Source organism: Cucumis sativus, chromosome 5 (assembly GCF_000004075.3).
Source record: "Cucumis sativus cultivar 9930 chromosome 5, Cucumber_9930_V3, whole genome shotgun sequence".
NCBI classification, from domain to species: Eukaryota; Viridiplantae; Streptophyta; class Magnoliopsida; order Cucurbitales; family Cucurbitaceae; genus Cucumis; species Cucumis sativus.
In genome coordinates, this window is record NC_026659.2 from 15,458,455 (window position 1) to 15,464,556 (window position 6,102).

A 6,102-nucleotide genomic window follows, 5' to 3' on the forward strand; every position below is an offset into this window, starting at 1 on the left:
GCCTTTTAGCAATTTCTTTGGGTTCATCGTCCTCAAGTTCATTTCAAACTAAATCCATTTAGATGAGGGTCGTTTTCTAAAAAACATAATTTTGTCTAAAATAGATTCTAACTCTGCTCTAAAAATCCACGACATGTTTTCAACTAAATCTTTGTTGAAACAGTCTGTTCAAGTCATTGCTATTAGAGACGATTTCAATACATTATAATGAAATCAAACAAGGAAGTGTTGATTTTGCAGTGCATAATTGATCATAGACAGAACTACCTTTACAATTATCAAAGACTTGATAAATAACAAAATAAGTTTAGTTGGTTTTGAATTGTCAACTCTCCAAGGTATAGTTCATTACGTTCATGTTGAACATTGACTTAAAGCATATCTTACCAAAAGGAAGGCATGCATGTGAGCCCGCATTGGATGAGATTAGAGGTTGTTCGGAGGAATCCTACAGGATTGTAGCCAAATTTGCTTACATGTTGCAACTTAACAACCCAAGTATACTAATAATATACATCATCATATATGTAATTTATTTTTCATTAAGAATCAATACCATTAATGTTCATATTTGTTATGTTCATAGGTTTGTTGTTGAATACCAAGTTGATGTCGATGGTAGATTCGATACTTCTTCATGACATTATCTACTTCTATTTTTGGTTGGCAATATTGTCATCAAGTCATATCTATTGATCGAACAAGCATGAAGAATAAGTACGGGGTATTCTTTTATCTACTTTAAGTCTTGACACTGATGATCAAATATTAGCATTAGCTTTTGGTGTGGTCGATTCTGAAAATGATTCCTCTTAAACGTGGTTTTGCAATCAACTGAAGCGAATAATTGGTGGTAGGAATGACATTGTCATAGTATCTGACCGACATAAAAGTTTATGCAAAGTGATAGAGGTAATATTTCTTAACGTTCTACATTGCATGTGCCTGGTTAATTTACTTAGGAACTTGACGTTGAAGTATAGATCAATAGTCGATATCCTGTTTCATGCATGTGACAAGGCTTATAATGTTGTTGACTTTCAACACCAAATGCATTTGTTGGAATCTAATGCACCTAGTATATGTGAGGAGTTACAATCGATTGGTTTTTCTAAGTGGTCTCGTGCCTACTCACCCCTTAGTAGATATAATGTAATGGGTACTAACATATTTGGGAGTTTGAATCATGCAATTATCAAGGCTAGGGAGTTGTCGATATGTTCAATGATTGAGGTTTTAAGAATGATGTTGTAGAGATGGTTTTTTTAGCGAAGAAATTAAGCAGACTATGAAGTTACAGATTTTACAAAAACAATTGAAGGTATTTTAAGAGAACATATTGCAAATACTTTGCGCTCATGCATGTGTTGTTTTGACCATGAAACATCTTTCAATAAAACCATATATTTCAAATTATTATTTGAAAAACACACTGAGTTCAATCTATAAAGGATTAATAAACTCTTTAGGTGATCATGGACGATGGCAAGTACCTAATGATGTTTCATCCATTGCATCCTCCCACTAAATGTAAAACGTTCAGTTGGTAGACGAAAGAAGGCTAGAATTTCTTCTAAAATTGAGTTCAAGAGACGCGTTAAATGTGGTCATCGTAGACGTTTTGGACATAACCAAAAGCGATGCAAGTTCTCCTTACCTAACTAACTTATCATTGATTTTAATATTATAATTTTTTAATGTTGTTTCAAAATTGAATTTGGTGTATTCTTAAATCAGTTTTGAATTGAATTAAATTATTTCCAAATGTTTCTATTAATTTTCATCTGTGTACTACTATAATTTCATCATTTTACTAACGACATATATTACATATATATCATAAAAGTATCTCAATATATTCATCATAAAGTTGCCTCATCCATGTTCATATAAACAAGTTATCATAAACTATTAGTTTCTTAATACAATATTACTTCTAAATCACAACATTGTCTATGATCATTAATGTTTGTGTTTCATGCTAGTGTAAGAAATTTACATCTTTAATATATCTCATATTATTACAAATATACTGCAAAAATATAATTTAATATGTTCTCTCTATTCATACAATTTCTCATACAAATACTAGATAATATATCCTCCATGTTCCTGTTAATATAAATAACATTCCTATAAGATCATCAAATTTAATTTATTTTACCAACATCATATATTACTTATCATAAACCTTTAGTTCTGAAAAACACACATCATCACTGAAAATGGAACTCATGAAACAAAACATTACTGATAAAAGAATACTTATGTCTGTAATGTACACCTTATTCCAAATATACTTATAAGAAGTATAGTGAACATTTTATCTCCATTCAACCAATTTCTCATAAAATCCCATAAACAAAATATATGCATATAATGTTTCAGGATTTCCATAATACTAGCAACATAACAAATAATCATAACCTAAAATACATTATAATTAATCAACAAATTAAAGTTTTACTTCAACACATAACCTTCAACATTAAATGTAACGACCCAACTTTTCTACCTAAGTCGAGGTCATTAACTTTTGACAAAAGACCTTGGTTGATACAAAATGAAATGTAAGGCATTTGAAAAACATATAATCGAGGAAAAACAATTTAAGTCAGGCCTGGTTTCAAATATTCAAAACTTAAAAAAAATACTGTTTACAAAAAAAATAGTTCGTAAGCTAAGTTTCAACACAGTGTTTTAGACATCAAAAACATAAAAACATAAAGCGGAAGCAAAATAACATCTTCCCCATAGCAATCACACTTCCTTCCTGCCCCTCGCCGGTTTCCCACCCTTATTACCTTTGCCCGAAAAATTAAACATAAAGGAGTGAGTATAAGAAAATAGGTCCCGTTAGGAGAAAATAAATTGTTAACGTCCAAAATTTTATACAACACAGTCTACTAATATCATCATGTGTATCCACACCTGCATATTTAATCCCAAACAATCTCCATATATATTCAACAATCAAATCTAGGTCAATTTATGTATATGCATAATTCCAGTTTACATTCAGCAATCCACATCAACCCATACATATATATATATATATATTTGCAGTTAAACACAATATACACTAAACATTAAGTTTGCATCCAAATGTGTATATCATAACCATCTTCCCTACTAAGTTCCGGCATAACCATACAGTCCAACACAACTCAAAACTTTAGGTGAGTTAGTAGAAAGTCCCTTACCTCGTTTTTGTGCAAAAATCCTTGGTTGAACTAATTCCAACAACCAACTCCTAAACATAAAAAAAAAAAATGTTAACATCTTTGGGTTTTTTTTATAGCATCATCTATTCAACTCACCGAAAAGTGAATTGTCACTCACCACCTCACCTCGTACCCAAATCTTCCACCCAACGATTCACAGTAAAGTAGGAGCGGCGATCGAAGAAAAGTTACGCACGATAGGCAGGGAACTCGCGCGATTGGGAGAAGGAGTGCACGCTGCCTCACAATCGGTAGACGAACGGACGCGGCGACGCTTGGCAGAACGGGGACAAATTGGCGTAAAGAAAGGTGGACGACTCGAACGAAGAGGTTATGCACCGAGGAGTCACGCAGAACGGACGACTGGAAGGCAGAACCACATGGCGGCTGGTTCCACAGCGAAGACCGGTGCGGAGGCGAGCGGGACGATGGCTTGATTTCAAACGGAGGCACGACGGTTGCGGTGGATGGGTTCGGCTTCAGGTGAACGGAGAAGAAGAGAGGAAAGGAGCGGCGGCAGTTGAAGAACACGGCTGGAGGTGGGGCACGGTGAAGAGGAAGAGAAAAAGAAAAGAAAAGAAAAAAAAAAAAGGGGATGGGCACGCGTGAGGGAAGGGAGAGAGAAAATATTTTCTTTTCTTTTATTTGTTTTTAATAATCAATAATTATAAATATAATAATAATTATAATATATTATTATTATTGTATTTCCAATTCTTTTTCCCCTTAACTTCTTTTCTTTCTGAAAAAAAGTTTTCAATCTTCAACGAAATCCAATAACATACACCCAACATTAAATAAAAGAAAACTTTCACTAACAACCCAAAATTCTAAAACTTTTTTTAATATCTTACGATTTCGGGCGTTACATTAAATTTATCCTATTCAACTTCAAATTTCTAAAGTGCTCGTGAAAACAATCTGAAACTTGGTCCTTCGAACCCTTGACTATTGAGTTCTAACTTTTCCTTTTTTGGCTATGCGGATCCAAATTTCATTGTGAATGGTGACCTCAATATTTTTTATAGTTGATTTCGTCTCCTTAAGCTTCTCATGTACTAATGATAACATATCAGTCAATCTTATATTCTCATGTACTAATGATAACATATCAGTCAATCTTATCATGATATATAAAATATATTATGTTATATATTTAAAACATTTATCTTATATATACCTTAATTGTATTATTTTTCTGAGCTCACCTATTTTCCCCACTTTCTTTGTGTGCATCAAACATTTTAAACATAAATTCAATGCTTTTTTACTATGTTTTAATTCATAAATAACTAGTACATATTCGATGTGACAAAATTACTTACGTTCATTTTTAGGGTTTCTTTTTCTATTTGTTCTACTTCTATGAGTAGAGCTGTGTTGTAGATCATGTCATCCACGCACTCATTTTATTCATCATGTTAATCATGAATATATACGCAATAGTGTATATATACACATATATATACGTATTTGAAAAAAATAACTTTACATATACTAATGATAACAGCATACCATTACAGCTTCATTGTCATTATTTTTATTTTATTTTATTCCTCTTCTTCATCCTTATTAATATTTTCCATATCATCATCTTCTCCGTTGTCCAATCCAATATCTTTTTTACCGTTCCCTTCATCACGGTCCACATCCCTATCTTTCATATTTTTTTCTTCAACAGTTGAACTACTCTTATTAGTCAGAATTTTTTTAATCATTCAAACTCTCCAACCAGTTTGTCTAGCTTATTGTTAATTTTTCATTGTTTGCGACCATCATTTTCTGAAATTTTAGAAAATACTAGGAATCTGAGAGTTAATACCCTCATATTCTTTAGAGCATTTTCCTTTTTTGAAATGTCTTGTTTTAGTACCATGGAACATACTTTCTTCCATGAAATCTTCATCAGGGAACAAACCCTTGAATACAAACTATTGTATAAATTTAAAACGTATTAGAAATAAGTCTATTGGATGTATATTGGATGTATACATAGTTAATTTAAATCAATAACAATTTACATAGTCTTAAGATCATTGTCAAATACCCTTTCAACCAAATCTTTCCACTGTAGATGACTGTCCACAATCCAGTTTAGCATGCATAACTTTTTATCATCAACTCTTTTAGAACAAAACATGGAAGGTCCAATCAATAATAATATACATTCATATGCCTAAACCAAAAGTGAATAAGCAAATCCAGCAATTCCAATTGATAGGGCTGAAGGGTTTTCTATGGACTTTTTTTTTTTTTTTTTATTGAATCTATCATAACGTGATGCCCTATTCTATCCCATGGGTAAGCGTCAAATTGAGTTTCATCATCAACCAATTTGATGCATTCAATATCTACACGGGTAGTTAATTGTTTTCCTAGTAGAAAATTTTCTAGGAAGTATACTTTTGTCATGTTCACTTTGTCTTTATTTTTTACTTTTTTTTTTTAGTCATAGTGTATTCCAACCTTGACCTTGGTATACTATCTTCATTTTTTTTTATGTAATTTTTAAAAACTTTTCCCTTTAGTTTGTCCATATTAACTTGTGGCAATGGTCCACAATTCAGTCTGGTTATTGCTTCATATTCTCTTATACCAAACTTAGCTATATGACCTTCAAAGTTGAACCAAAGTTCATCTTCTTTTGTCAAGGTACATTGTCATATTATAATATGATACAACAATTGACCTTAGAATTTGATTATTTTTAAATCAAGGAAAGAATCAAATGGAGAACTCTTAAACATGTCTAATTGTTCCCTATTCAGTTTTCTTTTTATGTTTGTAATCGTATCTAAACGTACATATATACTAAGTTTCTGTAATCTCGACCATTTATTTCTTTTTCGAATTAATCAAACATTCGTAATAAGACATT

At 31.8% G+C, this 6,102-nt stretch overlaps 1 long non-coding RNA gene across 1 annotated transcript; it reads right to left on the reverse strand.

Annotated features, from left to right (window-relative positions):
* Window positions 1-2,938: 2,938 nt before the first annotated feature.
* LOC116403857 lies at window positions 2,939-3,826 on the reverse strand. Its single transcript, XR_004216763.1, has 2 exons — window positions 3,343-3,826; window positions 2,939-3,253 (listed from the first exon to the last, which is right to left on the reverse strand). It is a non-coding gene; the product is annotated as an uncharacterized LOC116403857 (long non-coding RNA).
* Between the last annotated feature and the right edge of the window lie 2,276 nt (window positions 3,827-6,102).